General features: G+C 42.1%; 1 pseudogene; it reads left to right on the plus strand.

Annotated features, from left to right (window-relative positions):
• Positions 1-2658: 2658 nt before the first annotated feature.
• Positions 2659-2776, plus strand: LOC126089784 (5S ribosomal RNA; annotated as a pseudogene).
• The last annotated feature ends 22448 nt before the right edge of the window (positions 2777-25224 follow it).

The following is a 25224-nucleotide window of genomic DNA, read 5'->3' on the forward strand; positions in this document are numbered from 1 at the left end:
GACAGATAACTCAGAAAAGAAAGACCCAAGTTTTGGAATATGACGTATTGTTATAAAGCAAATGCTAAAATTGAAAGCCTCTGTCAGGTATTCCCAACCTGTACTCTTTCTACCACTTTGAGAAATAGAGCTATCAGGAATTGATTTGAAGAGCCTTGTGCCTTGTGCCATTGGCACTATGTGTCTGCGTCTTGTTAACAGAGAGAGAGGTGCTTACCTTGGCTTTTGCGAGGTAACAGTCGTGGTTGGTTGCTTCAGGTTGGTGTCCTGAGCCAAGTGGTGAAGGAACCGCTCAATAGAGATATCTGAACAGCAAAGCCATAAAATGGCCAAAGTATCGTTGTTAAAATATCAGTTACGCAGGCCTCTCATTTCGTCTATACTGATGCTGCTGCACCAAACTGTGAACGGTTTTTCCGTAATAGCCCTGTCAAAGGGCAGTTTTCCCATAACATAATTGTGGAAATTTCTTTTCTTAATAGCTCTATATGTTTTCTGGGGTGCTAAATCCTAATTTCATGTCTGCTTTCTTGTAGGAAGTCGGCTTCACAACGAAAAACATAAAAATATCTATAACTATTCGCCTTTTTCTCCAAAACTACGTGTATCCCAAAGATTATCGCTTAATATAAAATTAAAGCAGATGTAATTTCCTGCAAAGAGCACTAGTCAGGTCTGATTTTCCGATGAGCAGTATTGGCCCTAAAGTTCGGTGAAAAGCAGCGTTTTTTAGCGCTTCCGCGAAATCTTCCTTCCTCATCATACAACTCGAAAAATTTACATGTTATCAATAAAAATCCACCATGGAAAAAGTGGACTGCATTTCGCACAATAGAGGCGACTGTAACATTCATTTTTCTCGTAAGAGGGTAGAAAACAAAGCGAAAAATTACGGAAAATGCCTTCTGTGCCCTACAGCCAAACGACCCCTTCCGCCAGTCTGTCTTTCATCGGCACTACGCTTTCTGTATAATCGCTTAAATGAAATTGTTTTGAGTGAAATGATCGGATAGTATGCTTGATGAAAACAATCAGAAATTATATTGGCAATATATCAGGCGCAGTACATGACAGTGAATGGGTAGCTAAATATGAAAAATGTAAGTAGTAATGTAGGTATGTCATTAAATACACTGATATCGAATCCAGGATTGTTTCGTCATTTCGAGTAGGTTCTGCATCTGGAAAAGAAACAGGGAATTTAGGAAGAATATTAATACAAAAGACAGATAACTCGTGTGTAGAACTATCAGTGTATGAGTAAATACCTGTATTGACGTCGTGTGCACAGGGTATTTTACTTTTTCCCGATTGGCTGTTGGCAACCTTGGCAATGTTTCTTGTGCACTAGAAGGTCCTGGTGAAGGGTCTTGGGCAACGGGAGGATCAAGCAAAGCATCAAGCGATGTGGTAATCGAGGCTAACAACGCGCTGTTGCTGTTCCTCAGCTGAAAAAAAGAACTATAATTCAACGATTACTATTAAGATAGAGAACTGAAAAATGTGCGAATGCTCTGCTATTGCTTTATGCCGACGTCCTAAAAGGTAGCAAACCTGAAATTCGGGTTCAGCACCCCAAAAAATGTTAAGGAAATAACTGGAACTTTGTCACGAAAACGGGTGTTTTGAACACCAACTGACTGGGCTAAATGTGTGTCCGTCTAGTCATTTGTGTTATTCCTAGGTTTTCATTAAAATGTGTGTGTGTGGGGCGGGGGGGACTCCATGGTATTTCTCCATTTGGAGTCAAGGCACCCTTTGCCAACAGCTATGTGCTAACCTTAGCATAATGAACTCGGTTTTGGCACGGCAATTTCAAATTCGTTTTCATTGCTGAGATGGTCCCTAAACCCCTTTTATTTGCTTCTTTCTTGCAAGTAGCACATTTTATTGTGTTGAGTGACGGTGGCGGGAAGAAGACACCGAATCCCTTGCAAGTCAGAGTAAAAGAAACAGAAGAGATAATGGTCTTTTGCAAATGCAGCCCGCTGCGACACTACACGACCACTGATGCCGCTGCAGACGAGTGGCGCGCTGAGGAAAGACCATGATTAGGCGACAATGTGCTCCACGACCACGCCTCGTCCGTGAAGCTGGAGGACAGCGGCAAACCAGTTCTGAAAAGCCAGATAGGAGGCGGTTTGCAGTGCTGACAACAGAGTACAATGCTGGTGCAGGTCTCACAGTTTTTGTACACACTGTTGAACGTACAAACTGGCCAAGGCGCTCCGCCGCCGACCCACATATCTTGCCATATTTACCCAACGACACAGTGATTTTCTACGACTGCTGCGGACACTGGAAGGTCTAGGTTGAACCGTGAAATCAATAGGAATGTTCGCCTGCTCGGCTAAATCAAGGTTTTTTTTTTTTTTTTTTTTTTTTTTACGTCAGGTCAATGGTTGTATCCGGAAATGCCATCATCCAGGTGAAACGCTGCCTGAAACATACACCGCGCCCCAGACGCAGGCCGGTGGGGGGCAATATTATGTTATGGGGACATTCGTCTGGGCTTCCACAGAACCTGTGGAAGTAATCGAAGGCAACGTAACAGCTGTGGACTACGTGAACATTATTACAGACCACCTGCATTGTTATATAATTCTCTCGAGTTTCCAGCCGCCTCAAAGGGTTTAAAATTTACAAATATTTGGCCGAGGCAACGGCCTTGCCGCAGTGGCTACACCGGTTCCCGTGAGATCACCGAAGTTAAGCGCTGTCGGGCGTGGTCGGCACTTGGATGGGTGACCATCCAGGCCGCCATGCGCTGTTTCCATTTTTCGGGGTGCACTCAGCCTCATGATACCAACTGAGGAGCTACTCGACCGAATTGTAGCGGCTTTGGTCAAGAATACCATAATAACTACCGGGAGAGCGGTGTGCTGACCCGACGCCCCTCCTATCCGCATCCTCCACTGAGGATGACACGGCGGTCGGATGGTCCCGGTAGGCCACTCGTGGCCTGAAGACGGAGTGTGAGCATTCGGGCGTGTACACCTCGGCCATTGTCAAGTAGGGACAGAAAATGAGTTATAATTATGCGGACTTGCGACAAGATGAACGGATGATACACGATGGCAGCAGTGTTTCGAATGCAATTGTTTATGAAGGACAGACGACTACCTAATGGAATGTCGGTGAATAACATCAGAGACCACACACAAGCAATCTTTTGCTATCGGCGTTACACAGCCGCGCTAGCCTCTGTGACGTCACATGTATTCGTTTGCGTTGCACGACCTCCCCGCCCGCTTCAAACTTCCGAAGGTCGGGTCGCAGGCTATGCTTAGCTGTACGCCGCCGCCTTTATTGTGGGTGTTGTCAGAAATTTTTATCTCGATCGCTTCTTTTATTACGTTGTCCCAGAAATTATTAGTCCGTGAAATAACAGATGTCTCGTCGAATGCAATACGATGTTCGTTTTCTAGAGCATGCTCCGCTACCGCTCATTTCTCTGGCTACCGAGGGCGGAAACATCTCTCGGATTCTACACAGCGCTTCCAATGGTACGTACAGTCTGTCCAATACAAAACTGGGCACACACACACACGGTATTTTATACATTCCTCGCTTTCTGAGGTATACCTCGTCTTCACAGGCCCCATACTTGTCGAATTTTTGCTGAACCTCTGAATATCGAATCGATTTTGTGCCTCTTTAGGAGCCGGCTAATGTTTCGCGTTATGAGCCACAGAACAGCAAAAAAGCAAACTTTTCGAGTCCTCCTCGGTGTCCTTCTGCTTACGTGTTTTGGGTAAGATGGATTGAGAAATCTGGCGGTTGTTGTAGCAGTTTTCCTTGAATACTTTCCGTAAATGCCTCTGTTCCTTCGACAGATTTTTAGCGTCTGAGGTGGCTTCCGCTCTATGCGCCAAGGTCCTCGTAATAGAAACATTCTACAACGGATGGTGATACGTGTTAGCGTGCAGATATCGGTCCGTGTGGGTGGGTTTGCGGCACACCTTGTGGCTGAGACACCCATTTGCTTTATGGCGAAAGAGGACGTCAAGGAAAGGCAGCGCACCATCTTCTCTGCCTCCATCGTGAACTTATCGGAACAGTTTTACGCCGGAACGCAAAATACCAAACAAGCGGTATCCAGTAGAAAGACCTGCTTTACATAATTAGCCTCACGAAAAGTAGTTTTCCAGTGACGGTCAGTCTGACCTAACGTACTACTTGTATTGCAGAACTTCATTCACTTACTGCTTTTACATTACACACTCTCAGAGGGTGCTCCAGTTGCTATTGTTGTGTAATCTACGCACGGACGTCAATTGAACCCACAAAAAACTGAAAAGACATTCAGATAATGATTCGCTGGAATTGGAAATTTTTGAACAGAACAAGCCAGTATTTTCGTAAAGAGACTGTCATTCTGGCCACCTGATTCGCTCGTAAATCAGACGCCGCATATACATTACTTGATCCAATCTCGAATGTAATTACTGCCGCCATAAATTATGTATGTGCCGTGTCAGGGGGAGAGGGAGGGAGTGGGAGAGAGTGGGAGGCAGGCAGAGCGAGAGTAACGACCGAATGTATGCCTCTAGTCATTACGGCAGCAACCACACCGGAATGATCGGCTTCTACTTGGAATAACACCGTGAATCTAAATCATCTTGGTCTTTCTTATTCGATTTGTTCTGGTTGGTTCAAATGGCTATGAGCACTATGGGACTTAACATCTGAGGTCATCAGTCCCCTAGAACTTAGAACTACTTAAACCTAACTAACCTAAGGACAGCACACAACACCCAGCCATCACGAGGCAGAGAAAATCCCTGACCCCGCCGGGAATCTTTGTTCTGGTGATCATCAGATTTTAACTACTGCATTGACAAGTCACCTATTTTTTGAAACTCATGTAAAACTGTCTGGAACGCCTGTATCTGCCATAGGCTCTGTTACGTCACACAGTGATGGGGGATATAGTGTCTGTAGCGGCCATTTTTAGAGTTTCGTATCCCAGTCGGTACAAAAGGAACCCTTGCAGGATAGCATTGTTTTCCGCCTGTCTCTGTCCGATTGTGCAGAAGAATTTTTCTCAGGAACGGGTAAACGTATCGAGTTGAAATTTATGTCACATACCAAGATCTACGTGTAAAACACTTAATCTTCTAAGGTAGTGCAAACAAGTCCGATACTGAAGTACTACGGAATGAAGTGATACGCTTGAATATCTCCAAAACTGTAGATACTGCAATAAGGAATGGCTCATTAGGTAGTTCAACTGAAGAGGAATAGACATCTCTAAAACAGGGCAGTCAAAGAAGTTGGAAAAGTAAACATAGATACATAGAAGGTAACTACGAAGAACCGAAGAAATACTTCAGTTGATAGATGAAAAAAAAGGAAGTACACAAATCTTCAGGGAAAATCAGGAATACAGAAATAAAAGTTGCTTTGGATGTGCAGGGAAGGTAATGGTTGAATAAAAAATGTGAGGAAACTGAAAAATAAATGACTATCGGAAAGTCTGACTCAGCATATAGAAAGATCAAAACAGCCTTCGGTGAAATTAAAAGCAAGGGTCATAACACTACGAGTGCAATAGCAATTCCACTGTTAGGTACGAAGGAGAGAGTGGATAGGTGGAACGGATACGCTGAAGGCCTCTATAAGGGGGAAGACTCGTCTGATGTGACAGAAGAAGAAACAGGAGTCGCTATAGAAGAGGTAACGAATCTAGTACTGGAGCCAGAATTTTAAAGAGCTTTGGAAGACTTAAGATCAAATAAGGCAGAATGAGTAGATAACATCATAATTTTTAAAATCATTGAGGGAAGTGGCAACTAAACAACAATTCATGTTGGTGTGTAGAATGTATGAGTCTGGCGATATACCATCGGACTTTCGAATAAATATCATACACACAATTCCGAATACTGCAAGAGATGACATATGCGTGAATTATCGCAAAATCAGCTTAACATCTCATACATCCAAGTTGCTGATAAGAATATTACACAGAAGAATGGAAAAGAAAATTAAAAATGTGTTAGATGACGATCAGTTTGGCTTTAGGAAAGGTAAAGCCACCAGAGAGGCAGTTCTTACCTTGCGGTTGATAATGGAAGGAAGGCCAAAGAAAAATCAGAGACGTTCATAGGATATTTCAATCTGGTAAAAAGCATTTGACAATGTCAAATGGTGCAACATATTCGCAACGCTGAGAAAAGTAGGAGTATACTATATGGAAAGAAGGATTATATACAACACCGTATGTGGAAGTACACAGAGAGTAATAAGATTTGAAGACCAACGCGTGTAAAAAGGAAGTGTAGTCTTTCGCCCTTACTGTTCGGTCTAGACACTGAAGAAGCAATGATGGATAGAAAAGAAGGGTTCAATAGTGGAATTAAAATTCAAGGTGAAAGGATATCAATAATAAGATTAGCTAATGACTTAAAGTTTTAAACATGCTTGCGTAGTCAGCGACGTTTTACAAATTAAAGCAATTAAAGCCCTCGGTCACAAAATTTAAGTCTTTTGACCAGGTTTCGACACTTGTATGAGTGCCTTCATCAGAAATGAATTAGTCAAATTGGCCTATAACATAAGTACAAAACTATGGGATTATTTTTTTTATAAAAGTGTAAGTACTGACTAACAGTACAAGAAAGAAACAGTACTTACATGCCACGTATAAGATAAATATCCAGCGATAAGGCTTTAGTCACAAAGATTTAAAAAATAATACATGGAAGGCGAGGCACTATGGGCTGCTTATACACATTAAGCCACAGGTAGCAACAGACTGAGGCGCCCGCGTTAACAAGCCTGCGTTAACAACTGCGGGCAGGTGAACACTGCACCAAGAGTGTCATCTAGTAGCCGCAAGTAGAAACTGGCTACTTAACATTCAAATAAAGACAGACGAATATTATGATGAACATTATTCAGTACATGCCGTAAAAGGCAATATTTTGTTTGACGGCAGCAGATAAGGTAACATTTTGTCTACATCAGAGCTTAGAAATACAGTTTAAAGGATGAAAACACCATTATAGAAAATACAAAGAGGGCTAAATGACACAGCCAGTAAAAAAACGATATCACATGAAATGCAGCCAATATAAACCTTTAACAAACGAAAACTTATGAGTTGACTTAGATCGAAAATACATTTCGGTAACTGCACGAGGAAACCCGAAATTAAATATCAAGTAACGGCTTTATACCGTTAAAGAAGTTTTTATTACGTAATTGTAGCTGCTCACTGAGAATGAGGCTATCATTCCGAGAAAGTTGTTTAAAAATTTCTAACTTTTCCAGAATATCTAATTTACGCCCTTTCTTCTCGGTGTGCAAAATGTTGATATTGTGAACAACTTTAGGAGCGTGACCTGTAATCAGAAGGTGGTCGGCAAAAGACGAATTTTGAGTGCGAGATGTAAAGACACGTCCTGTTTGTCCTATGTTGTAAAAGAAGCAGGGGCCCAGAAAATCTTACAGACGCAAGAATTTTCCAAAGGGGAAGGAGTCGACATTAAATTATGAATGAAGTTATTTTTTCAAATTATTATTGGTAGAAAAGGCAACGTTACAGTTGTATTTACTGCGAAGAAAATGTTGAATCTGATTGGAGATGGGCACCGAGAAAGGAACAAAAAAATACTTTTATAGGTTAGATTCAATGATAAGAGGTGCCGAGCGTAGCCGGCCGCGGTGGCCGTGCGGTTCTAGGCACTTCACTCCGGAACCGCGTGACTGCTACGGTCGCAGGTTCGATTCCTGCCTCGGGCATGGATGTGTGTGATGTCCTTAGGTTAGTTAGGTTTAAGTAGTTCTAAGTTCTAGGGGACTGATGACCTCAGATGTTGAGTCCCATAGTGCTCAGAGCCATTTTTCCGAGTGTAGTAACTCTTTCAACAGTTTTCTTTTTAAGGATGTCATCCACTAGGCTATTATTATATTCTTTTTTCTCTGCTATCGGTTTGAGTAAATTAATTTCTTCATTGAATGTTTCTTTCGAGAGTGGCGTAAAAATAGCTCTATGAATAACAGAGAGAATGAAAGCGTTTTTATGAGATTGTGGGTGTATGTAAGACGCAGCTACGATCAGATCAGTGTATGTTACTTTACGAAAAACATTGAAGGAGATTTTATTTTCTTCTGCTGTAAGCGGCAAGTCAAGATAGTTTAATTGGCGGGCGTCGTTTTCGAGTTCGATGATGAAAGATATTTTCTCATGAAGTTCATTAAAGAGATTGACAATACGGTCAAAGCCATCAGCATGTCCCTTGTAGATCACTAAAATATCCTCAACGTATCTGAAATAGGAGAGAATGCCTGGTACTGTAGCTGAAAAACAGTTGAAAAACTATTCTTATAGAGAGTTAATGAAAATGTTCAACAGTGAAATATGTTTCTGCGACAGACTAGAAAAAAGAGAAGCGTCAGAAGCTGAAGGAATCTGGAACACATTAAATTGAAGTCTAAAGGTTATTGGACAATAACTTCGCGTCGTGAGTTTAATGTCACAACATACGCTTTCAGTGCGCAATTATGTAATCAACAGCAATAAAAAGTAAACCAAAAAAGGAAGTGATCGTAAAAATTAAAATTCAATTTATGTCATGAAGTGCTCTAAATGCCCATCCATTGCCCAGTACACATTTACAGCTCTTCGCGCACGATCTTCTGGACAGACTAAAGCGATTTCTTTGATACCATTGCAACGGTGGAATGTTTTCAATCTCTTGGGTCGTCGGAATCTGTGCCTAGACTTAATCTTTGAATTTACTTCAGAGAAAAAGTCCAATGGCAGCAAACCAGGTGAAAGTGCAGGTCAAATGATAAAACCTGCACACCCTGTCCAGCGACTGGGATGACAGCTTTCCTACCCACAATCGAGTACTGAACCGAGAAGCCATCGTCGTGACACATCCTCAAGAAAAGCCTGTAGCACTTCGGTAAGAAATCGTGGGTATCTTTTACTCGTTATGGTTTCTCCAATGAAGTAAGGAGTAGTCATGAAGTCTTTATTAAATGCCCTCCAACTGTCCACACTACTTCGTCTCTGAGTTTCAACCTGCCTAAGCCAGTGCAGGTTCTTATCGGTCCTATAAAAAATGTTTCTTACAGTCAGCTTACAATGTTTTTCAAGCGTAGCTTGATCGGCAAATGGAATTCATTCAAGAAAAAATCTATTGCCACGTTGGAGCATCAGAACCGAGTGACAGAGTTCCATGCGCCTTCTACAGCATCACCGGTTAATCTGCTGGTGAAGCGACACTTGATGCGGATGGAAGGTATTTGCACGCATAATGGATAACAGCCTTGGTCTATTACACAGGCATAGCCAGTTTCTCTGGAACTGACAAGCGGATTATGAGCAACAGCTGCCATACCTGCTAGCTGCAAGTTTCATCTGTTCGTGGTTTTCCAGAACTCTTCCAAAAATATTTTTTTAAATATTCGCTGAATTGTCATTCTTGTTGGAAACTCTCTAATGGGTTACTTTTGTGGACACAGCTCAACTTTTCTCTAGGCGTTCCTTCTGCGTCCTCCATAAAGAAGCATCATATATAGTTTCTCTTCGTTTGTGAAAGCCATTTATTTCTAAAAACTAACACTCGTCATACGTGTACGACAATGACAGAACGAAAGCTACAACTCCTCTGTTCCCCTTTCACACTGGTATCGCGGTATCCACGACAGAGCACCTTATTTCCCGCTCATATTTCTTTATTTGGGTATGAAACCACGAACCCCTGCATATACGACAATCAGTTTCTTGTTCAAAACAAGATATAACCTAAGTTCTAAATACTGTAATTACTGCGAAACTAGCAATGGTATTTTGTAGAATAAGACTCCCTGAATTCGCCTCTTTTGGAACCACACTGCTGTTCGGAAAAATTGAAGGACATAACACTACACATATGACTAGCATTGCAGACCTGTACATGCACTGTGACTATGGAAATTCAGGACGCAGTAGCGCCACCACGTACTGCAATCAGAGCCGCTAGACGTCGTGGCATTGAATTAAAGAGTGCCTGAATATTCTGCTGGGGAATACTGCTCCACGCGGTTTGTAGCTGTTTCCACAAAGCATCAACTGTGGCTGCGAGAGGATTTCAACCGACCGACCGACCAACCATATTCCAGACATGTTCAATGGGAAACTACACTAATGGCCATTAAAATTGCTACACCAAGAAGAAATGCAGATGATAAACGGGTATTCATTGCACAAATATATTATACTAGAACTGACATGTGATTAAATTTTCACGCAATTTGTGTGCATAGATCCTGAGATATCAGTACGCAGAACAACGACCTTTGGCCGTAATAACGGCGTTGATACGCCTGAGCATTGACTCAAACAGAGCTTGGATGGCGTGTACAAGTACCGCTGCCCATGCAACTTCAACACGATACCACAGATCATCAAGAGTAGTGACTGGCGTATTGTGACGAGCCGGTTGCTCGGCCACCGTCGACCAGACGTTTTCAATTGGTGAGATATCTGGAGAATGTGCTGGCCAGGGCAAAAGTCGAACATTTTCTGTATCCAGAAAGGCCTGTACAGGACCTGCAACACGCGTTCGTGCATTATCCTGCTGAAATATAGGGTTTCGCAGGGATCGAATGAAGGGTAGAGCCACGGGTCATAACACATCTGAAATGTAACGTCCACTGTTCAAAGTACCGTCAGTGAGAACAAGAGGTGACCGAGACGTGTAACCAATGGCACTCCATACCATCACGCCGGGTGATACGCCAGTATGGCGATGACGAATACACGCTTCCAATGTGCGTTCACCGCGATGTCGCCAAATAGGGATGCGACCATCATGATGCTGTAAACAGAACCTGGATTCATCCGAAAAAATGGCGTTTTGAAATTCGTGCACCCAGGTTCGTCGTTGAGTACACCATCGCAGGCGCTCCTGTCTGTGATGCAGCGTCAAGGGTAATCGCAACCATGGTCTCCGAGCTGAAAGTCCATGCTGTTGCAAACGTCGTCGAACTGTTCGTGCAGATGGTTGTTGTCTTGCAAACATCCCAATCTGTTGACTCAGGGATCGAGACGTGGCTGCACGATCCGTTACAGCCATGCGGATAAGAAGCCTGTCATCTCGACTGCTAGTGATACGAGGCCGTTGGGATCCAGCACTGCGTTCCGTATTACCCTCCTGAACTCATTGATTCTATATTCTGCTAACAGTCATTGGATCTCGACCAATGCGAGCAGCAATGCCGCGATACGATAAACCGCAATCGTGATAGGCTACAATCCGACCTTTATCAAAGTCGGAAACGTGATGGTACGCATTTATTCTCCTTACACGAGGCATCACAACAACGTTTTACCAGGCAACGCCGGTCAGCTGCTGTTTGTGTATGAGAAATCAGTTAGAAACTTTCCTCATGTCAGCACGTTGTAGGTGTCGCCACCGGCTCCAACCTTGTGTGAATGATCTGAAAAGCTAAACATTTGCGTATCACAGCATCTTCTTCCTGTCGGCTAAATTTCGCGTCTGTAGCACATCATCTTCGTGGTGTAGCAATTTTAATGGTCAGTAGTGTAGTTAGGCGAATGGGCAGGCTACGGAAGCAGTGGTACCTGCCGTTTTTCGAAGAAGGTTGCACACTCCTCGCCGCATGCCACCGGGCGTTGTCCTGCCCAAATATTGCGTGTGGAACGGTCTGCAGGGGACAGCAACTTGAGCTGTAAAACCTCCTTGATATTGCCCTAAAGACGTGGGAGGTGAAATCGTGAGTTATAGGCATTGGGCCCCAAACCATTACACTTGGCGTTTGTCCGCTTTGCCATGACTGTAGAACAAGTTACGGCGGGATTCGTGCGAAAACACTGCATTTTGCCACTCAGCACGACAGTGGAATCTGACGCAACGGCATGCATTCTCCAAGTCTATCGTGCATAAGATGTGCCGAAGAGCTGACGAAGGCATGTTCACACCGGTTGCAGTAATCCCACGTTGCACCAACACAGTGAAAGAAGTTGTTCTGTCCGTTACGGCCAAACGGAAAAAAATGGCGGTCATCTCTCTTTGTGGTCACATTGTGTCGTCCAGTACCCTGTCGCCCGGTGTAGGTCCACTTCTTTCCACTGGTTCCACATATGCCTCACATTTGAAACAGTGTGCTCTGTACGAGCCACAGTGTCACGAAACGGCAGACCCTCCTCCCGGAGACCAATCATTCTGTCCCGTTCGAACGCACTCATATGCAGATATTCTACCCTGTGATGTCGCCGAGGCGTAGTGGCAGTTGGCATGGCGGCTCCGCAATGACTGAGCGTTGCATAAGACTGACCTTTCCAGTCACACAAAAGGGGGCGCTATTGGGCCTACGTGCACGCCACCTCTCTGCAATTTCAATCACCTACTATGGTTCCGCTGTTCTACGTGTCATCTTATCGTCAAGTGTCGCAGACCATTGCTTCCGCGTCTTTCATTCTTTACGAACAGTAGTGCACTCAATATACTAGCAGCAGAAATCACTGGAGTTCTATTTGAAAAGGCTGATACTTGCTGTAAATAATATAGGTATGAAAGAGACTGTCCGTCGTTCAGAGAGGAATTGCTGATAATTCATCTAGGCGAAAACAGGAAAATAATACCCCAAACCGTTCGTAGGAAATGTTTTGGAAGGTTTTGTTTTATTTTGATTTCCGGAATGTCGTATTTTATTTGTGAAAACTGTTCGAAAACTGGCTGTATTAAATAGATAGTTACAATAAGAAATGAATAGCATGGGAAATGCCTTATTATAGACTGTTTGGGTGCATTTTGGAAATTTGGAAATTTGTGGTAAGTTCCTATGGGACCAAACTGCTGAGTCATCGGTCCCTAGGCTTACACACTACTTTAATCTAACTTAAATTAATTTACGGTAAGGACAACACATACACACTCATGCCCGAGGGAGGACTCGAACCTCCGTTGAGGGGAGCCGCACGAACCGTGGCAAGGCACCCAAGACCGCTCGGCTACCCCGCGCGGTGGTACATTTTGATAACCTACCTAAAAAACGGGTATTTGCACCCGGCATAGAGGAACAAGTTGAGAATAATATGTGTGCAGCAGCAGAAGGTAATTTGTTTTCTAATTAACGTAAGTAATAGTTACTTGAGGAACATATATTATTCTAAATTATTCAACGTTAGCAAATTTATGTGATATTGAAATAAAGTACGCTGGGGTACGCATGGTTCAAGAGAATAATGAAGATTGCCAGTAACAACCCGGTGTGAAACTGGTGGCAAATTTTCAGCAAGAGACAGCTATTTATTGTTGTATATGGGATGGCAGAGAAATATTGATCTCCTTTTCTCTAGTTCCCATTGGGAGTCGCTGAGCAGCAGGTATATATTAATATAAACTGGCAGGTATATATTAATATAAACTGGCTAGAGGTCGGAACTGCGATGTTTCTGTAAAAATGTGCTAAGGGAAACCACAAAGCGCTTTTGTCTTGCCTAAGTATTAACAATTTTTTGATGACCACATAGTTATTATTGTAATATTTTCAGGATAGTAGGAAAGTGGATTGGTCAAAGCCAGTGAAAAAAATATAACGCATTTCCTTCTTTCAGGACACTAAATATTATTTGAGGCCATGGTAAAACAGCCCACGATGAATTTATTTTATTCTTGTTTCTAGCATTCGGTGCAGACAGAATTATAGCGTAGGTGTTTGCCCACTTTTGACGAGATAGATAAATGATCATAATAATTCATCTAGTTTTCTTTTTAAAAACGAAGTTATTTCGTAGCCCATTATAGTGGAGTACGTCTCTCGCAGACGCTAAACAATATGCCCGAATTCTTAACGTATCTAGCGGTAGGTATCGAGAAAACACAACTAAATATACAATACTGTACGTATAAACAAATACACTACAAACACACTACACTGTCATATTGTTTCTCTGAGAATAAAAAGGAAGTTAAAAACAGTAACCATTCCCCGGTTATGAGTGAGTTTTGCTGGAGGTTTCACTCGGCTGTAAGTCTAAATGCTGGAAGTGAAAATCAGTCCCAACTGGGACTGTCTTTGCACCATTACCTTTTCGTCTGGTATTTCGCTGGAAAGTCCCTGACCGTCCTCTATATCGTTACTCGAGCAGATGAATCTAACCTGATAATGAAAAGCATTAAAATAAAGTCTCACTATAATATAGCAATTAATACCGCAATGCGGTTTCCTAACCACAGACAGTATTATCTCCAAAATGTTATATTACTAGAGGTATGTTGATGACACGCTGATGGTAATAGGTCGAAATACTGAAGACATCCATCTAACACACTTAGCTCGCAACAATCTGCACACCAAAACAAAGTTCACAAAAGAATTAGAAAGTAACAAAGCGACAAACTGCTTGCATTTGACCACAGAAACAACAGCTACGCACACAGATTCCAGATTTATAAGGAACCGAACTCAGGACACATCATTAACGCTTCTCTCTGTCATCCTAAATCGCAAAAATACGCATATTTTCATACTATGTTTCATCTATTACGGAACCTGCCTTTGGAGCACGACACGATGCAAAAGGACATAAAAATCTTAAAATGTGTCGCAAAACTAATGATTTTGATCCAAAAATTGTCACATACCTGTATGATAAAACGCATCGCGCCTATACAATCCTCAACGCTGACAAGAGAATTATCAGCAAAATAGAAGGTTATGTATATATACTCGCTACATGTCTAGGAATTATATAGCACAGAATCAGTGCATAACTATTCTGGAAGAAGCCTTGGGTATAGACGTCGCATGAGCAACATGAGCGATGTATATTGAATTCCCACCTGTTGAACCGATGCCAACAAGACGAACGCAATTTGAACTGTAGTAAATGGTCAGTGGAAGCGTAATATTACTCGCTCAAGTTGCAGCGATGTAGTAAAGAAACATAGCACACTTCGCGACAGAATCCGTAGTAGCCACAAACACAGTCATAACAGACACTTCAGTTTCGGAAATAGAGGCTTCTAGCTTATAACTTCTCACTCACAAAGAAACGACAATAACATTCTCTTCCTTTCTCAAATTCGACATGTCAAACCACGTTCTTCATTGGCGTCCTTTTCTTACATTTTGAGCAATACAGTTCGAAGGGGCACTCGACATCATAGGATTTATTAGAAGTTAAACGTAAGTCTGACCGTGACATTCGACGCACATTTTGTTCCACATTTGGCAACAAGTAGTACTCACGACAATACTGTAAGCAATTTCCCACTGTACTAACTCGAGGAATTAATTTTCGTTACGGAAGTATAGGTTTCGATAGATATTAAGACAGATTCAGTCATTACTAATTACACCGTTATATGATATTCCGTTGACAAAGCAGAAAACATCAGAATGCGCCGCATCGACAGTGAGTCATTCGATATATATCGCTCTCGTGACTTCGATACCCAAATCTTCTTCCAAGATACGCTAAAACACACTAGTATAAAATCTGCATATCCAGACACGACACAATCTTCGATCACTACTACACTCCGGACAAGCAAACCCAACCATATATTCAAATCCACGAACATATAAAATTGAAAGTGAAGTGCGTGAAAAATTCTGTACAGGTCATACTATACGAAATTGCAAAATTCGATACTGAGAAAACGTTACAGACAGCGTCACTAGCCCATCAACTTTCTTCCAGCGTTTGAAAACAAAACGACATACAGCGGACGACATACAGCGGCCCGTCGAGATTTTACACACTGCACAGGAAGGACCACTAATGAGTATTCTTTTAGAAATCGAAATATATTCACACACACAAAGTTATCTTCAAGAAATTCTAAATGAACTAAATCGATTTGAAACATAAACATAACATGGCAAATTTTATTGAACTTGTCCTTCCGAGCATATGTTGAGTAGAAAAAAAATCTAGAAACATATCAGAGATAATGTTACCAGGAAATTAAAAGTAGCCGTTGGAAAGCGTACATCTACGTTAACAACATCGGAAAATTTTTAAAAATCTCGCACACTACCACGCTATCTGGCATAAACAATTCCACAAGAAGCAACAGTATTAAATTACGTATGATCGTAGAACTACATAAACACGAATCATTGAAGCATTATAATATAGCTGATTAGAACAAAGTCATGACTTAGAAAATATCTAAGAAGCAAACTGCCTGGAACCAGTAACATTGCTGACTGAACTGTCAATCATTATGAAATAAACCTTCGTAATTCGATAGTTACATAAATAACTATTCCAACAAAAACTTAAACATCCACTATAGCTCCAGCAGCATCAGAGTAGAAAATATATAAAATAGTGTGACAGCAGCGGATACATCGACGTCATATGGATGTCAAGACGACCTAACGTGCGTAGCAAAGCATAATTGTACAATAAGTTAAATTATCTGCTGAAAAATCAGAAATATTGTAACAGAATATGTACGTTTAACAGACCAAAGGAAGAGGGCAATAACGCCGAAATAGGCCTATTGTGTTGAACAACATAATCAAACCACCAGCGTCTGTGGTCTCACAAGATAATATAACAATATCTTTCTTTTTATTGTGACCCAAGAATAATTATACAAAAACCTTAACAGTCACAGTTAATGGTTCCCAATTAAAGTAATTACATCCCCAAACTAAATGACATCACAAAACATAATAATTACGGCTCTGAGCATTGCTCATAGGTAGAAACAGAAACAGATCATACTATTGTTGAAATAAACAAGGGTAATAATCGCACACTGCTCTTGTAATTTCGCCAGTTATTCTACAAAACAAATGAATTAAATTAACCTAGCAAGGATCACATTTACCTCTCGTAACGATAACTTTTATGGAACCTATGGTAGACGTAAGCGTAAATCCTCGCCAAGTGGTTTACGGTAAAAAAAAGGAAAAAAAAACTTTTGTGCGACCTTATCAACAGCGTACTATCTCTCTAAATCTCCGTCGTATGATAATTCATCACACTGGCAGTAATAATAATGATAACGATAATAAGAAAAGCAACGCTGGAAGAAGAATGCTGAGGATTAGAAGTTTTTCTTTTTTTTTTTTTGTCATCAGTCTACTGACTGGTTTGATGCGGCCCGCCACGAATTCCTGAATTCCTTTCCTGTGCTAACCTCTTCATCTCAGAGAAGCACTTGCAAACCTATGTCCTCAATTATTTGCTTGACGTACTCCAAACTCTGTCTTCCTCTACAGTTTTTGCCCTCTACAGCTCCCTCTAGTACCATGGAAGTCATTCCCTCATGTCTTAGCAGATGTCCTATCATCTTGTCCCTTCTCCTTATCAGTGTTTTCCACATATTTCTTTCCTCTCCGATTCTGCATAGAACCTCCTCATTCCTTACCTTACCAGTCCACCTAATTTTCAACATTCGTCTATAGCACCACATCTCAAATGCTTCGATACTCTTCTGTTCCGGTTTTCCCACAGTCCATGTTTCACTACCATACAATACTGTACTCCAGACGTACAATCTCTGAAATTTCTTCCTCAAATTAAGGCCAGTATTTGATATTAGTAGACTTCTCTTGGCCAGAAATGCCTTTTTTGCCATAGCGAGTCTGCTTTTGATGTCCTCCTTGCTTCGTCCGTCATTGGTTATTTTACTGCCTAGGTAGCAGAATTACTTAACTTCATTGACTTCGTGACCATCAATCCTGATGTTAAGTTTCTCGCTGTTCTCATTTGTACTACTTTCTCATTACCTTCGTCTTTCTAGGCGCTACAGTCTGGAACCGCGCGACCGCTACGGTCGCAGGTTCGAATCCTGCCTCGGGAATGGATGTGTGTGATGTCCTTAGGTTAGTTAGGTTTAAGTAGTTCTAAGTTCTGGGGGACTGATGACCTCAGATGTTAAGTCCCATAGTGCTCAGAGCCATTTGAACCATTTGAACTCTCGTCTTTCTCCGATTTACTCTCAAACCATACTATGTACTCATTAGACTGGTCATTCCGTTCAGCAGATCATTTAATTCTTCTTCACTTTCACTCAGGATAGCAATGTCATCAGCGAATCGTATCATTGATATCCTTTCACCTCGTATTTTAATTCCATCAACTTTCTTCCAGCGTTTGAAAACAAAACGACATACAGCGGACGACATACAGCGGCCCGTCGAGATTTTACACACTGCACAGGAAGGACCACTAATGAGTATTCTTTTAGAAATCGAAATATATTCACACACACAAAGTTATCTTCAAGAAATTCTAAATGAACTAAATCGATTTGAAACATAAACATAACATGGCAAATTTTATTGAACTTGTCCTTCCGAGCATATGTTGAGTAGAAAATAAATCTAGAAACATATCAGAGATAATGTTACCAGGAAATTAAAAGTAGCCGTTGGAAAGCGTACATCTACGTTAACAACATCGGAAAATTTTTAAAAATCTCGCACACTACCACGCTATCTGGCATAAACAATTCCACAAGAAGCAACAGTATTAAATTACGTATGATCGTAGAACTACATAAACACGAATCATTGAAGCATTATAATATAGCTGATTAGAACAAAGTCATGACTTAGAAAATATCTAAGAAGCAAACTGCCTGGAACCAGTAACATTGCTGACTGAACTGTCAATCATTATGAAATAAACCTTCGTAATTCGATAGTTACATAAATAACTATTCCAACAAAAACTTAAACATCCACTATAGCTCCAGCAGCATCAGAGTAGAAAATATATAAAATAGTGTGACAGCAGCGGATACATCGACGTCATATGGATGTCAAGACGACCTAACGTGCGTAGCAAAGCATAATTGTACAATAAGTTAAATTATCTGCTGAAAAATCAGAAATATTGTAACAGAATATGTACGTTTAACAGACCAAAGGAAGAGGGCAATAACGCCGAAATAGGCCTATTGTGTTGAACAACATAATCAAACCACCAGCGTCTGTGGTCTCACAAGATAATATAACAATATCTTTCTTTTTATTGTGACCCAAGAATAATTATACAAAAATCTTTAACAGTCACAGTTAATGGTTCCCAATTAAAGTAATTACATCCCCAAACTAAATGACATCACAAAACATAATAATTACGGCTCTGAGCATTGCTCATAGGTAGAAACAGAAACAGATCATACTATTGTTGAAATAAACAAGGGTAATAATCGCACACTGCTCTTGTAATTTCGCCAGTTATTCTACAAAACAAATGAATTAAATTAACCTAGCAAGGATCACATTTACCTCTCGTAACGATAACTTTTATGGAACCTATGGTAGACGTAAGCGTAAATCCTCGCCAAGTGGTTTACGGTAAAAAAAAGGAAAAAAAAAACTTTTGTGCGACCTTATCAACAGCGTACTATCTCTCTAATTCTCCGTCGTATGATAATTCATCACACTGGCAGTAATAATAATGATAACGATAATAAGAAAAGCAACGCTGGAAGAAGAATGCTGAGGATTAGAAGTTTTTCTCTTTTTTTTTTTTGTCATCAGTCTACTGACTGGTTTGATGCGGCCCGCCACGAATTCCTGAATTCCTTTCCTGTGCTAACCTCTTCATCTCAGAGAAGCACTTGCAAACCTATGTCCTCAATTATTTGCTTGACGTACTCCAAACTCTGTCTTCCTCTCAGTTTTTGCCCTCTACAGCTCCCTCTAGTACCATGGAAGTCATTCCCTCATGTCTTAGCAGATGTCCTATCATCTTGTCCCTTCTCCTTATCAGTGTTTTCCACATATTTCTTTCCTCTCCGATTCTGCATAGAACCTCCTCATTCCTTACCTTACCAGTCCACCTAATTTTCAACATTCGTCTATAGCACCACATCTCAAATGCTTCGATACTCTTCTGTTTCACTACCATACAATACTGTACTCCAGACGTACAATCTCTGAAATTTCTTCCTCAAATTAAGGCCAGTATTTGATATTAGTAGACTTCTCTTGGCCAGAAATGCCTTTTTTGCCATAGCGAGTCTGCTTTTGATGTCCTCCTTGCTTCGTCCGTCATTGGTTATTTTACTGCCTAGGTAGCAGAATTACTTAACTTCATTGACTTCGTGACCATCAATCCTGATGTTAAGTTTCTCGCTGTTCTCATTTGTACTACTTTCTCATTACCTTCGTCTTTCTAGGCGCTACAGTCTGGAACCGCGCGACCGCTACGGTCGCAGGTTTGAATCCTGCCTCGGGAATGGATGTGTGTGATGTCCTTAGGTTAGTTAGGTTTAAGTAGTTCTAAGTTCTGGGGGACTGATGACCTCAGATGTTAAGTCCCATAGTGCTCAGAGCCATTTGAACCATTTGAACTTTCGTCTTTCTCCGATTTACTCTCAAACCATACTATGTACTCATTAGACTGGTCATTCCGTTCAGCAGATCATTTAATTCTTCTTCACTTTCACTCAGGATAGCAATGTCATCAGCGAATCGTATCATTGATATCCTTTCACCTCGTATTTTAATTCCACTCCTGAACCTTTCTTTTATTTCCATCATTGCTTCCTCGATGTACAGATTGAAGAGTAGGGGCGAAAGGCTACAGCCTTGTCTTACACCCTTCTCAATACGAGTACTTCGTTCTTGATCGTCCACTCTTATTATTCCCTCTTGGTTGTTGTACATATTGTATATGACCCGTCTCTCCCTATAGCTTACCCTTACTTTTTTCAGAACCTCGAACAGCTTGCACCATTTTATATTGTCGAACGCTTTTTCCAGGTTGACAAATCCTATGAAAGTGTCTTGATTTTTCTTTAGCCTTGCTTCCATTATTAGCCATAACGTCAGAATTGCCTCTCTCGTCCCTTTACTTTTCCTAAAGCCAAACTGATCGTCACCTAGCGCATTCTCAATTTTCTTTTCCATTCTTCTGTATATTATTCTTGTAAGCAGCTTCGATGCATGAGCTGTTAAGCTGATTGTGCGATAATTCTCGCACTTGTCAGCTCTTGCCGTCTTCGGAATTGTGTGGATGATGCTTTTCCGAAAGACAGATGGTATATCGCCAGACTCATATATTCTACACACCAACGTGAATAGTCGTTTTGTTGCCACTTCCCCCAATGATTTTAGAAATTCTGATGGAATGTTATCCGTCCCTTCTGCCTTATTTGACCGTAAGTCCTCCAAAGCTCTTTTAAATTCTAATACTGGAACCCCTATCCCTTCTAAATCGTCTCCTGTTTCTTCTTCTATCACATCAGACAAATCTTCAACCTCATAGCGACTTTCAGTGTATTCTTTCCACCTATCTGCGCTCTCCTCTGCTCTTAACAGTGGAATCCCCGTTGTACTCTTAATGTTGCCGCCGTTGCTTTTAATGTCACCAAAGGTTGTTTTGACTTTCCTGTATGCTGAGTCTGTCCTTCCGACAATCATATCTTTTTCGATGTCTTCACATTTTTTCTGCAGCCATTTCGTCTTAGTTTCCCTGCACTTCCTATTTATTTCATTCCTCAGCGACTTGTATTTCTGTATTCCTGATTTTCCCGGAACATGTTTGTACTTCCTCCTTTCATCAATCAGCTGAAGTACTTCTTCTGTTACCTATGGTTTCTTCGCAGCTACCTTCTTTGTACCTATGTTTTCCTTCCCAACTTCTGTGATGGCCCTTATTAGAGATGTCCATTCCTCTTCAACTGTACTGCCTACTGCGCTATTCCTTACTGCTGTATCTATAGCGTTAGAGAATTTCAAACGTATCTCGTCATTCCTTAGTACTTCCGTATCTCACTTCTTTGCGTATTGATTCTTCCTGACTAATGTCTTGAACTTCAGCCTACTCTTCATCACTTCTATATTGTGATCTGAGTCTATATCTGCTCCTGGGTACGCCTTACAATCCAGTATCTGATTTCGGAATCTCTGTCTGACCATGATGTAGTCTAATTGAAATCTTCCCGTATCTCCCGGCCTTTTCCAGGTATACCTCCTCCTCTTGCGATTCTTGAACAGGGTATTCGCTATTACTAGCTGAAACTTGTTACAGAACTCAATTAGTCTTTCTCCTCTTTCATTCCTTGTCCCAAGCCCATATTCTCCTGTAACCTTTTTTTTCTATTCCTTCCCCTACAACTGCATTGAAATCGCCCATGACTATTAGATTTTCGTCCCCCTTTACATACTGCATTACCCTTTCAATATCCTAATACACTTTCTCTATCTGTTCATCTTCAGCTTGCGACGTCGGCATGTATACCTGAACTATCGTTGTCGGTCTGCTGTCGATTCTGAATAGAACAACCCGGTCACTGAACTGTTCACAATAACACACCCTCTGCCCTACCTTCCTATTCATAACGAATCCTACACCTGTTATACCACTTTCTGCTGCTGCTGATATTTCCCCGATACTCATCTGACCAGAAATCCTTGTCTTCCTTCCACTTCACTTCACTGACCCCTACTATATCTAGATTGAGCCTTTGCTTTTCCCTTTTCAGATTTTCTAGTTTCCCTACCACGTTCAAGCTTCTGACATTCCACGCCCCGACTCGTAGAACGTTATCCTTTCGTAGATTATTCAATCTTTTTCTCATGGTAACCTCCCCCTTGGTTGTCCCCTCCCAGAGATCCGAATGGGGGACTATTCCGGAATCTTTTGCCAATGGAGAGATCATCATGACACTTCTTCAAATACAGACCACATGTCCTGTGGATACACGTTACAAGTCTTTAACGATGTGGTTTCCATTGCCTTCTGCATCCTCATGTCGTTGATCATTGCTGATTCTTCCGCCTTTAGGGGCAATTTCCCACCCCTAGGACAAGAGAGTGCTCTGAACCTCTATCTGCTCCTCCGCCCTCTTTGACAAGGCCGTTGGCAGAATGAGGCTGACTTCTTATGCCGGAACTCTTCGGCCGCCAATGCTGATTATTTATCAAAATTTAGGCAGTGGCGCGGATCGAACCCGGGACCGAAGACGTTTTCGATTATGCATCAAAGACGTTACCCCTAGACCACGGATTAGAGGGTATGGATCAGATAACTGATGAAGAGATACAGTTGGAGGAAGTATGTAGGGGTAAAAATGGTAGACGGCCATAAAAACATGAACACAATATAGATATTGTGGCAACTGTGCAAAAATGAAGAGACTTGTACAGGATGGCACGCTCAGCTGAATGGACTTATATTTCGGACTGAAGACTACATCTACATCTACGTGATTACGTTGCTATTCACAATAAAGTGCCTGGCAGAGGGTTCAATGAACCACTTTCAAGCTGTCTCTCTATCGTTCCACTCTCGAACGGCACGCGGGAAAAACGAGCGCTTAAATTTTCTGTGCTAGGCCTGATTTCTCTTGTTTTATCGTGATGATCATTTCTCCCTATGCAGGTGGGTGCCAAGAGAATGTTTTCGCAATCGGAGGAGAAAACTGGTGATTGAAATTTCATGAGAATATCCCGTTGCAACGAAAAACGCCTTTGTTTTAATGTTTGCCACTCCAATTCACGTATCATTTCTGTGACACTATCTCCCCTATTTCGCGATAATACAAAACGAGCTGCCCTTGTAGAACAACAACATGTTAATGGAAGGACATAAATTTTCCGTATAAGTCCGCGACCACTGTCAATATTCTGCGAATAATACCGTATATATCGCTTAATATATGTCTTTATTTATCACGTTATTTCGCCTATAAAAAAACTAATTTATGATCGAGAGATCACTATTTTAATGCGGGTTGATCCAAAACCATCCTCGGATCAGAATTCATAATTTGGAAAGCAAGGTTCAGTGTCACTATCAATAAAACCTACGCCTGACCAGGCTGTCAATTGTCAAACTGGAGATAGTCATTGAGTTTCTTTCAGTGAAAAACCAGAGCATCGCAACTATTCATGGGTGCTTGTAGAATGTGTACGGAGAGCTGGCACGGCGAGACGTCTGTCATCATGGCAACATGTCCGATCTCTATGCCGGCTACACGCAGCTGTGACTGATGGAACGTGAGGACACTCTCATTCGAGGCGATCGACGGATCACAACCAAACACCTCGCCGCACAGTTGGACATCTGTGTTGGTAGTACTCACAAAACTTCACAGGACTGTTCTTTCTACAGCCCGGATCTCGCAGCTTCCGACGTCCATTTCTTTGGCCCAATGCAAGACACCCTCTGCGGAAAGCAGTACGTGGATGACAGGGAGCTTATTTATGCAGCAGGGGCTACAATGTTGACCAACAGAGTGGTAGTATGCGAGCATACGGGTCCTCACTGAAAGGTGGCCTAAGGCAGTCGGAGATTATGTTGTAAAATAGGGTTTTGTAGCCAAAAGAGAGGGTAATAATGTGGAGTACAGGAATCCTGAACAAAACCAGCCTCTTTTAGAAAAAACTGTACTTATTCATCGCCCCTCGTCCTGACGAAGCGTTATCTTGTTAATAAATCGCTGTTGCTATTTTGGCTACCCGGGTATTAAGGCCATTTTAGTAAAGTTTTTGTAAATATGTGTTTGTTAATGAGCTGTGGGCTAACGAGAGGTGCCTGGGGCCTCGACGGGCAGCGAGGCGGAACCGCCGGCGACAGTGTTTGGCCACCAGCTGGTGGTGCGGGTGTCCGCCGGCGCGCCGTCTCGCCCGCGGGGCAACAACTCTGCTCTCCACAATGGCGGCAGCAGACAGCCGCAGGCAGCGAGGAAGGAAGGAAGCGACTGCCGTGACTCAGTTCGCAGTTCCTGAGCTGCGCTGCGCCTCTGCAAGGCAAATGCCGCCCCGGCGCTATCCCAGTCCAGAGCCGCTACGCCTCGGTTTACAGACTCCCCTTCCGCCCCCAGTCCATTACCGGCGTCTACACCCCGAGCCGGAGAAACACGCTTCATTGAACGCCCATCGCTGCGGGAAGAAAGAAAGAAACACGGAGCCGAACATTCGCAGCGAAGACGGTAACTCTATTCCGCGCATCTGCGGAGTTACTGGCTGCGGCGAGGTACAGTCTCTTCATTGCGCGCGGGCCCGATGTGTGTGTCTCGCCGCTACGTTACGACTGAACTTCCGAAGAGACTTGCTCCCGTGTCCCAGTTTCTACACTCCGCTCCAGTGGCGCGGCTTTTTCCGGGTAGGCAGGCCCAACTGTTGCCACGGTGACGTAATTCTCTGCTTCGTACTACGAATGTGTTTGTGTGTGCTTAATTACATTAATTTTCCTGTTTAGGTAATTTCGTCCAAGCGGAGCATGTTAAATCGTTCATTTCCCCTCGCGCCTAAAGAGGAACGGTGAAACTG

This window comes from Schistocerca cancellata, chromosome 6 (assembly GCF_023864275.1).
Source record: "Schistocerca cancellata isolate TAMUIC-IGC-003103 chromosome 6, iqSchCanc2.1, whole genome shotgun sequence".
Taxonomy (NCBI): Eukaryota; Metazoa; Arthropoda; class Insecta; order Orthoptera; family Acrididae; genus Schistocerca; species Schistocerca cancellata.